Raw genomic sequence first — 11078 nt, forward strand, 5'->3', positions numbered from 1 at the left:
AATTAGTAATGTGAATGTGAAAATTGGAAACAAAAAATAATTGGTCATTAGAAAATAGGTGATAGAAATAAAATCAGAGAGTGTATGATAACATCTTGGCAAACCAATGACTTACTCACTGCAAGTACCTTTCTTTAAACAACATTTAGAGAGACTATATGTAGCATGCTGAATATCTCAGAGACCGCTAAAAGAGCAGAAATGTCTTGGAGAGGGTGCAGCCACCCTTTGCTTCTTGGAGGCAAAGATGATGAGACTTTGTCTCAAACACTTTGAGCATGTTTTTTAGGAGAGGCTATTTCTTGGAGAGAGAATATCATGCTTGGGAAGGTAGGGGGATGGTGAGAGAGAGGAAAACCCTCAACCTGGTGAACTTATCCAGTGACTATGATAGGCTCAAATGTGGCAGAAATTGTGAGGATGGAACAATATAGGACAGGTCTTTTATTTACAGTGTCTCTATGAGTTATACTTGACTCAGTGGCACTTAGCCACAACAACAAGAACAACACAGCTTAACCCGCTAGAAGAACCAACAAGTCTATCTTAGAAGCAGTATACTCAGAATGCTCCTTAGAAGTACGGCAGTGGGACTTCAATATATAGGACGTGTTATCAGGAGGGACCAATCTCAGGAGAGAACCATGGTTGGTAAAATAGAGCTCAGTGGGTTGGGTGGACACAATGACAGTGACAATGGGCTCATCCATACCAGCATCTTTGAAGATGGCACAAGATCACTCAAGATTTTGTCCTGTTGTGTATGTTGTTGTTGTTATGTGCCGTTGAGTCGTTTGTGACTCATAGCGACCCTATGTACAACAGCCCTAAACCGTGCTCTATCCTGTGCCAATCTCATTGCCCCCAACACACCCAACCCGATTACCCCAGTCACTGCATCAATCCACCTCATAGAGGGTCTTCCTCTCCTGCGCTGTCCCTTCACCCTACCAAGCATGATGTCCTTCTCTAAAGACCTGTCTCTCCTTACAACATGTCCAAAGTATGTCAGACGAAGCCCCAGAATCCTTGCCTCCAAGGAGCAGCCTGGTTTAACCCTTTCTAGGATGAATCTGTTTGTTTTCTTGGCAGTCCATGGTACATTCAATACTCTTCTCCAGCACCACAGCTCAAAGGCGTCAATTCTCCTTCTATCCTCCCTAGTCATTGTCCAACTCTCTGATGCATAACAAGTGATTGCAAAAACCATGGCCTGTATCAGGCAGACCTTAGTCTCCAGAGAGACACTGTTGCTCTTGAGTATTTTGGAGAGGTCCCTAACCGCAGACTTTCCCATCACAATACGTTTTTTGATTTCCTGGCTACTGGTGCCAAGAGACTCTTTTTATGTTAAAACCAACTTGACAGTGCCTAGGACCAATGAGAAAATATAGACCCCTTTTGGCTACCTATTGAGAAACTTGTAGGTCTTATGATTCTAGGATTCCCTACCTGTTGCAAAAGCCCATCTCCCACTCACACATGCAATTATCAATCAGAACAAACGTTCTCCTTATTCAGAGTATAACAATTTTTTTCTTTACTTAACAATTGACAGCTTTTGAATTTGGGCACAGGGCTTTGAAATTGTCAGAACTCTGAAAATCAGAGTGTATTGTGAATCCAAGATAATGGGGAGCATTCCTCTGTTTGTTCCATGTGGACAGACGCTTACCCACTGTACTTACTGCCTGGACCCTTCTGCATGTGGTGGTCTCTGCGGCAGGAAGGTGCCAACTTCAGGGACGTTTTCAGAGTCTATGAATAAATTTCCAAGACACTCACATACCAATACTTAAGTGTTTTCTTTTAATATATTGCTAAATTTATCTTAGCACATTAGCATTATAAGCCTTAAAGTTTCTTCCTTAAAATATGCTACCCATCTGTTTCTGCTATATTTTTCAAGAGGCACTGCTTTGAAAAGTGCAGAAACATTCCTCTATCCCAGGGAAGGTTTACGTAAGCAAACGCGGTGGAAAACGGCAGCGATCCCATGGAATTTTTAGTAAAAATGTGAATTTTTACCTTTTTTTAAAATTTGTGAATAAAGGCAAACACACACATTCCCTAGATAGTTGAATTCTAAATCAAGTAGTACATGTAATGCTATTCAAAGAGTTGATCTTGCCAAAATAATCTCTTTCCGGATGTGGCATAACCCCACTACACCCAAATCCGCCCCACAAAAGGAGGGTTTCTTTAACTGCTACATCCTGTGATTATTTTCATCATGTGACACCAGATGGCGCTCGTACATTTTCATCTGCTTTGATCTGTCTTGATTTACATTTTCTTGCTTTTAGCCTTTTGAGGAAGATTTTGCTTAAAAGGTTAAAGTCCAAGCATGTTGTTTGGCGTTTAAAATATAAAGCTTCCATGATCTGGGTAAAACTCACAGTCTATTTTCATAATTTTCCGTGAGTGGGAAATACTGTTTGCCAATACTGGAAAGATGATTGATAATGTACGAAATACCTCAGGGATGACAGATAAACACTTCGAGGACAGGCTATATGACTTATGTCGAACCAATTTATTTAGAATTTGTTCAAATTTTTAAAGCATTTTGAGCCCCAATTTCGTTCTTCAGCTTTAGACTCTTTGTTAGAATAAAGACAAGACAGTGATAGCTGAGAATTACATTTATCCATCATCCATCAGAGAGCCCTGTCTATGTGCAAATGAATTTTATGCAAAGCCCCTTGGGTGCCTGAAATTACTCCTCTTACAAACACCCTCTTGTTCTGCCTCGTTCTCACATTTCCACATCAGTGTCACTTTATTCTGCTTAAACCATCAAACAGATAATAGCATGAAATTAGGCTTCTTATTATAGCAGCAGTCATTTCTGCCTCCCCCCACCCCCCCACACACCCTGGTCTCCCCCACCCCTACTCCGCCAGGTTCTCTCCCTTGTTTTACTCTCTCTGAATTGATTAGATACTAACTTCTTATTTGGGAGAAAGCTGGCATGTTGCAAAGGATCTGCTTTGTAACCTGGAACTTCTTTTAACACTTCCTTTGCAAGCTGCCCTTGTGCACTTGCTGCGGTCTCTCTTCTATTTTGCTTGGAGTCTGTCGTCACTACCAGATAGCGCAAAACACGCTCTCACAAGTCATTGTGAAATGGGGGAAATTTTTTGCTCCGTTTCTTTGCATCTTTATTTTTGCTTCTCTTCCTTTTAGTGGAAAAATACATTAAAAAATATTAAATGCAATTTACAGGAAAGAGGCAATGATTATACTCTTTACAATCAGGTTGACTATGAGAATGAAGAGGTGTGTTTTTTAAAAACCCGTATCTTATTTCCCTTGTTAAAATGCAAATTGCTCCTCTCATTGTAATAAGTACCTTATCTAGCTCAAGGTATTTCATTTGGAAGCTCCTATTTGTCCCTGTTAATAGTTGAGAGGGTTATTGACCAAAATGCATTGATTGACTTTGTTATGCTAATGAGAGTACATAGAATGAGATAATGGGTTTAGCTTTCCTGGCTCCAGGAGAATTTTGATTCTGTCTTTTCTGGAGGAGTCTACATTATCTTTTGGGAATATTACCATATGTACTACCAAAATGTGTCTGCTTTGGAACAGAGTTGCAAAGTTCTTTTGGCAGCTCCGTTCTGATGCAAAGGAAACTTCGGAATCGAGTTTTAAAATGTATAAGAAATGCTTGCTGAAACATTAGCAGGCTCAGGGCAATACATTACAGAGATCTCCATTGCTGTGGAGTGGGAACTGACTCATGGGTGACCCTCCACTGAGGAACCTAGACTGTAAATCACACTGGAGGACACTGGACACCTTGCTTTCACTGAACTACTGGTGGATAAAACTTTACGAAGGGCTAGACCTTAGTTAGGAGACCCTATGGATTATACTACCATAGCTCCCAAAGGCGGGGGAGTTTTGTGAAGTACCTTTGATTCTAAACCATCCATAGCTGACTCTTCAGTGGATTTTGAGAAGCAGTTATTTGCATAGGAAGAAATTGCCCACTTTTCTCCCATGGAGCAACTGGTGAATTTACACCTTTAGAATTGCAGTGCATATCAATCATATTGTGACCAGTTAGTTTCCAATGAGTTGATTTTGGCTCATGGAGACTCAGTTAGTTGCAGAGCAAATCTGAGCTGCTAGAACTTTTTTCCTATTTTACTATTTTCTGAGGGGAGATTGTTTGATTTCGGTTTTGAAACTGTAAACATTTATATATTTACCCCTTTGTTATTATTTTAGTGAAAGTTTGCAGAACAAATTAACAACTCACACCCATTTGGATTAAGGCCTAGATTGCAACCTCTGTAATGCAACAGTAGCCTCTCCACTTCCTCCCTGCCTTCTAAGCTTTAGCAAATGTTGCCCTTTGATGCCGTCTTTTTGGTTGTTCTAGAGAGTGTGTCTCTGCTTGGTGACAGGTTCACCATAGAAGCCTGTCTATAATTGCATTCTGGTTGTTGTTGTATACCGTCAAATCAGAACTAACTCATAGCTGACCCTCCAGCGAGTTTCCTGAGGCAATGAATCATACCGGAGGATACTGGCCATCTTTCTCCGACAGAGCAGCTGCTGGATTCAAACCACATACCTTTGGGATTGCAGCGTAGCTTCTTAATATTTGGCCACCTGAGCCTCTAATGGCGTGGTCTGTAGCTTATTGCACTGTTAACCAAGAAACAGCATGTTACTGGTGGCTCAGAGAGAAAATAAGCACTCTCTTCCCTTTAAGAATTACCATTTCAGAAACCCACTTGGACGGGCAGCAGTGAGGTGAGCTTTTATGAGTTTTGAAGTCTGCTTGTGGACACAGTGCTTGGAAAATTAGCAAGTCTGTAAAAACGAGGAAGACCTTCAACAAGATGGATTGGCACAGCGAATATCATGATGAAATTAAGCCAACAGAGATGGTGAAGCTGGTGCAGGACCAGACAGGGCTTGGTTCTATTATACATGGGGTTGCAGTGATTCAGAATAGATGAGACGGCATCTAAAAACGTGAGTTGGCTGAAACGTGAACCAGGAGAGTGACTTAAAAGGCTAGCATTTGGCTAAGGATTATAGTCTCAAGTGTTCTTCCAGCCTCCATCAGATCTATAACTCTGGACATGTTTATGATTTTGAGTTTTGCTCCATGTTTTCTCCCACTCTGTCTAGGACCTTCTATTGTATACCCTTTCTGAGCAGTCCGTAGTGGTAGGTGAACACCACCTACCTGTTCTGCTCTTGGAGCATGAAGCCTGTTTCACATGGTCCATTTCCACAGAAGAAAGATGGGCAGCTATAGGTCAGTTCTGACATGATGGTACTTAATAATTAGTCCTTTGAAAGATTTTTTTTTTCCTCAAGAAGAAAAGTAAACTGGGAGGGTGGGGGGAGGAAAATGTGCAACAATGAATGAATGGAAATTAAGTTCTGTATAAACTTTCATTAAAATCCCAATTTTAAAAAAGCTAAAAGAAAAAATAATTAGTCCCTTGGACTAATTGCCTCCATATGTCTGTCATATTCTTCACTTCTCTTTGCTCGGGTCAGAGAGAGAGATTAATAATTGTACCTTAGATTAGCTGCAATTCATGTTAATGAAATGCTCACTAGCTTTCAAGAGCACAAATTTTATTTTCCAAAGTAGGATGTAGGATACTACCTTTGTGAACTATGTTACTTCAGTTGACTCTGATGTTCTTTCTATGATGCTGAATGTTTAAACTGAGTAACTCACACCTGTAAGGTGTTTGGTTATTAAGGGCTGATTTGCAGTAGTTGTGAGACACCTCTTCCAAGCATCTCTAACTTTCTCCAGCAGCTGTGTGTTAGCCATCCAGGACCATCACATTAAACTCTAACATTAGTCATTTAATTCCCCATTCATCTGAGAAACTGGAATTTCTTCAATCAATACAAATATTCCAGAGAGTAGAGTTTTCATTTTTTTTCAAGAGCTGGGGTCCATACAAGGATGTTGTGAGTTGTTAAACTGATTCCAAACAATCCCATAGGATGGAGTGGTTGTCCTACACTTTAATAATAAATGAAATGCATCGTTGGTTAAAAGATTTCTTCAAAGTTCTCACAGAATCAGTAGTAAAGAAAGAGAATAGATGTTGATTTTTTTCTGCTCTGTAACATGAATTATTTGAATTTTTTTTTCCAAAATTCTCCAAGGACTCCCCTTTTTCTTTCAAGAAAAGCAAAAGTGTTCTTTGGTTTTGTGGCCTTGTGTCATCAGACACCTTCTCCTTCCATTTATGTCACTGTAGCCTTACCCTATCATTCAGAATAACACTCATGCATCCTTTCACACAACCTTGTTATAACTTAAACTAGCCTCACTCGAGGATAGAAAACATACTCTCTCAAACATCTATATAATGTTAAATATTTGTTCAAATTTCTCTGTCTCAATAATGTCTTCTCTGATCAACCCATTTAAAATTACCCTTTCTTTTCTTGTAGGCTTCTGAATTCTTCTGATCTTGCTATCTAGAATTTTGTATGTATTAGTTTATGTTGTTGTTCTGTACCATAGAGTTGAAACCAATCCATAGACGATCTTCGGTGGATTTTCAGAGGCAGTTAATTGCACTCGGGGGGGGGGGGGGGGCAGCAGGGAGAGGGGAAGATTGTCCATCCTTCTCCCATGGAGCAGTTGGTGGATACGAAACATGTGCCTTTCAGTTTGCAGCATAGTTTCTTGTCAAGAGACTACCAGAGCTCCCTTTCATTAGCTCATAGCCTATTATGTTTTCTTTATTTAGAAATGTATTTATTTCTATCTTGCAGTAGATTTCTGACTTTTATTTCTAGCACCTTGTTGAGTGTCTGGAGAATAGTAGGTGTTCAATAATTATTTCTTAATAAATATTTGTGAAATGAATCAAATATATGAATTTCTATTTTTACTTGAAGATAGTTTGAACTTTAAGAAAGCCAATATGTCGTATCAACTTTCCATTAAAATAATGAGCAAAATACATGCAAGTGTCTTTTGACCTTCAAAGTGTTATGAAATTAAGAGGAAAGGTCCAGGTATACTCTCATTAAAGGTTTTCACAAAGAAGCTGGAAGATCCCTAACTCAGAGTAGGGTGTTTTATGACTAGTTTGGGGAACACATTTGATTCTCTTTGATTGGTCTTAGTTGGGACTGATGGGAAAACAGTCAGTGAATAAGCTCTTCTGTTCTACGCTTAATACAAGGCTGTAGGGATCCTAGAGTTTAGCGTTCCTGCCTTGGTAGCTGCAAAGATTGTGGGTCCAAGTTCTTTTGTGTATGATCAGGCTCTTGTCCACTTATATATTAAATTTTTACAAGAACACTGATGATTTTAACTAATTAATAACTTGCAAGGCCAGGATATTCTTTGACCCTTCATAAGGAATATGCAGAAACATTCTAGATAAGAAATCCAGATGAAGCAGTCGGAGAAAAGAAAGGTAAGAACTGATTCCAGTGTGTTAGAATATGATAGTTAGAACCATCTTCCTACTTTCTCATAAAGGCAGAACTGAAATATGAATCTTTTAGGGAGTAAGTGTAGACACAGTTTAAGGGAGATGTTAAAGACAATGATTTGAATGACAGATGCGTGCAGTGTCTGTTCCGTCCCACCATGAAAGCCAGTGGAGAGTGAGTCCAGCAAAGCTGTCACAATCATGGAAGTGGCCATGGATAATTGAAGGGAAAACTACACTTTGAGAAGAGTGTTGAGTATACCATGGACTGCTAGGAGAACAAACAGATTTGTCCTGGAGAGGGTGAAGCCAGAATGTTCCCTGGAGTCAAGGATTCTGAAGCTTCGTCTGACATATTTTGGATATGTTGCAAGGAGGGAGTGGCCCTTGGAGAGGAACATCAGGTTTGGCAGAGTGGAGGGACGGCGAAGGAGAGGAAGACCTTTGATGAGATGGATCGATTCTGTGACTGGAGAGGTGGGAATAAGTGCATTTGAGATGGCTAGGTTGGCACAGGATAGAAAAATGTATAGAGCTCTTGTACATAGGGTCGCTATGAGTCACAAGCGACTCAATGGCACATAACAACAACAACAACACTTTGACCAGTAGAAAGAAAGTACACACACTGAACAATAAAAGAATGATTATTAACCCAAAAGAAAATAGGTCAGAGCTGGATAATTGAGAGCCAGGTGAAATAGCATGAGTATCAAGAACAGCTAAGCGCATCAGACTGTATATTCTGTCCCAGGCAATTATTTAAGTGTCTTCCATGGGTCAACTCATCTAATGTTTCAATAATCCTGTGAGTTAGGTGCACATTTATCCACATTTCACAGGTGAAAAAACTGAGGAATCGACAAGTGACTTGCTCAAAGTCACATAGCTGGTAAGTGGCAGAGTCAAGACACGTGCAATGAAGAGGTCTTTCTGGGGTTTGCTCCCCACAGGGACAGTCTCTCGAGATTCTTGTTTACAGACAGATTGAAAACAGACCCAGAGACAAACTAAAAGACATGGGTTTACTGGGACAAGAAACTGACTGACTGGAAGGTTGGTGGCAGCAGGCTGGAATTACCCCGGGAGATGGGGGAAGGCAGCTTACTACTTTAAGCTCCTGCACAATCAACCCTGATACAAAGCAAAGTTAAGAATGACCGTGGCTGGTAGGAACCGTTAGCAGTCCACAAGCTTAGGTGAAGGGAAAGACTGTCCCTGCTTGATGTGTATCTAGTTTTTTCAGCGTGGCTAAAAACAATATAGGGACTGGCCAGTTTATTCTCATTGTGAGAAGAAACTAAACAAAACTAGTAAGAGAAAGCAAAGAAATCTAATAACCTTCATCCAGTTTAGCATTTATGTAGTAATTTTGGAGTAATTTAGAGGCTAGCCCTTACATTTCTCTCTCATAACTGGTCTTTTAGAAGTACAGTGTGCTCCCTGCAGAAAATATACACAAAGACTTTTTTCCCCAAGAAGAGGGAATTTCACTAAGCTGATAAAGAAAGAATTGGCTTGAGAGGGCACGTGGAAGAGCTTTTAAAGAAAGGAAGGTCCTTGTTTATCATGATCCAGGAGAAACTCTATTAACAAGAAAGTTTTCTTTTTCTCCTTGCTGATTTATGAGCTCTGTGTAAAGGTTACTGTTCATTTGTTCTCAGTTCTTTGCCTTGTGTTGCCTGATTTATGTGTTGATAAAAGCATCCAGGGAATTCCCTCTGGGTGGTTTTCTCCGTGTGTTATGTATATGAGTTAGGGCCTCCTTCTGCAGGTCAGCAACCCTCAAGCTTTTCTGTCTACAACTTTTTAGGCAAGTTTAGTTGACCTCAAATTGTTCCAGGTTTTCAATTGTTAGGGGAAAGGACAGGGCATTCAAAGTCCCATCGAGCTCCTGGTTTTCTGTTGCGTTCAGCCATCTGGTTACTATTAATCAACTAGGTTTGGGTTTTTCCCATGTGACACCTGTGGCAATTTCTCAATTGCACCAGAACACCAACAGTCAAAAGATTGTGATTAATTGATACCTTTAAAAAGTGTGTGTTCCATTTCCTATCTCTTTGCCAGATTGAATATTTTCCACAAGGTAAATTTCTCATAGGCATTTCTCACAGCCTTTCCTCCTCAGTATTTGGAATTTTAGAAAATTTTCTGAAGCAGAAAGGCATCTTAGTATTTTTAAGTTAGAAAAAAAATGAACGTTGTGTTTATAGCAGAAATGTTCAGTTAGAATCACTTGGAACGAAATGACTTGAATCCCACAGGGGCGGTAATAATGTTTCCACCTATGAATGTAGTGCTCAGCAGAGAACATATTCAGAAATATAAAACTGGATAGGACATCGCTGTATATTATCAGATTATAATTCTTTTATTTAAATGATATATTTTTGCATTTCAGTAAAATTATATATATATATATAGCAGTTTAGATTGCCATTCAACAATTAGTGCAGAGGTTTGTTGTTGTTTTTTTTTTTTTTTAGTAGTATCGGTAGTATGGACTGAGGCTCAATGTCAAGAAGACAAAGATTCTCACCACTGGACCAATTGGCAGCATCAGGATGGATGACGAAGAGATTGAGAGTGTTCACAGTTCAGTTTGCTCGGCTCCACAGACAACAAACACTCTTGGCACCAGCAGTCAGGAAATCAAAAAGCATATTGCGATGGGAAAGTTTGCTGTTAGGGACCTCTCTAAAGTACTCAGGAGCAACAGTATCTCTCTGGAGACTAAGGTGCGCCTGATACAGGCCATGGTATTTGCAATCGCTTGTTATGCATCAGAGAGTTGGACAATGACTAGGGAGGACAGAAGGAGAGTGGATGCTTTTGAGCTGTGGTGCTGGAGAAGGGTACTGAATGTACCATGGACTGCCAGGCAAACAAACAGATTCATCTTGGAGAGGATTAAACCAAGCTACTCCTTGGAGGCAAGGATTCTGGGGCTTCGTCTGACATACTTTGGACATGTTGCCAGGAGGGACGGGTCCTTGGGGAGGGACATCATGCTTGGGAGGGTGGAGGGACAGCGCAGGAGGGGAAGACCCTCTATGAGATGGATTGATTCGGTGACTGGGGTAATCAGGATGGGTGTGTCAGAGGCAGTGCGGTTGGCGCAGGATAGAGCAGGGTTTAGGGCTGTTGTGCATATGGTCGCTATGAGTTGCAAAGGACTCGATGGCACATAAAACAACAACAACAAGTATCGGTTATACTATTCACAATGCTTGATTGCTCTCTGTATTTTCAGTCTAATTGTTCCATTTTCATGAACCCAATTTTCCTGCCCCCTTACATTAACATCTTTGTTTTAAATTATCTGTTTACTAGACTCACATGTATTTATATTTTAAAGGAGCTAAGTACTTATGGGTGGCCTTTATTCTTTTTGTCAATTTGTTATTTCTCTAAAACAGCATAATATCTAAATGATCATTTCCCATTCACGATCTGAAATATTACAGAACAATAATATTACTTTTGCAGAGTCCTCAAGTCTCGGCAAGTCTGGTTAATATAATTATGGTTTATAAGTATAGTTGTAGAAATGTGAGTTTCTGTTACACGTGTGGGGTTTTTGCTTTTGGTTTTTTTATTTTTTAGTGTTATTTCTTTTTTTTA

This window comes from Elephantulus edwardii, unplaced genomic scaffold (assembly GCF_000299155.1).
Source record: "Elephantulus edwardii isolate Elephantulus edwardi_28Jun2011 unplaced genomic scaffold, EleEdw1.0 scaffold00014, whole genome shotgun sequence".
Taxonomy (NCBI): Eukaryota; Metazoa; Chordata; class Mammalia; order Macroscelidea; family Macroscelididae; genus Elephantulus; species Elephantulus edwardii.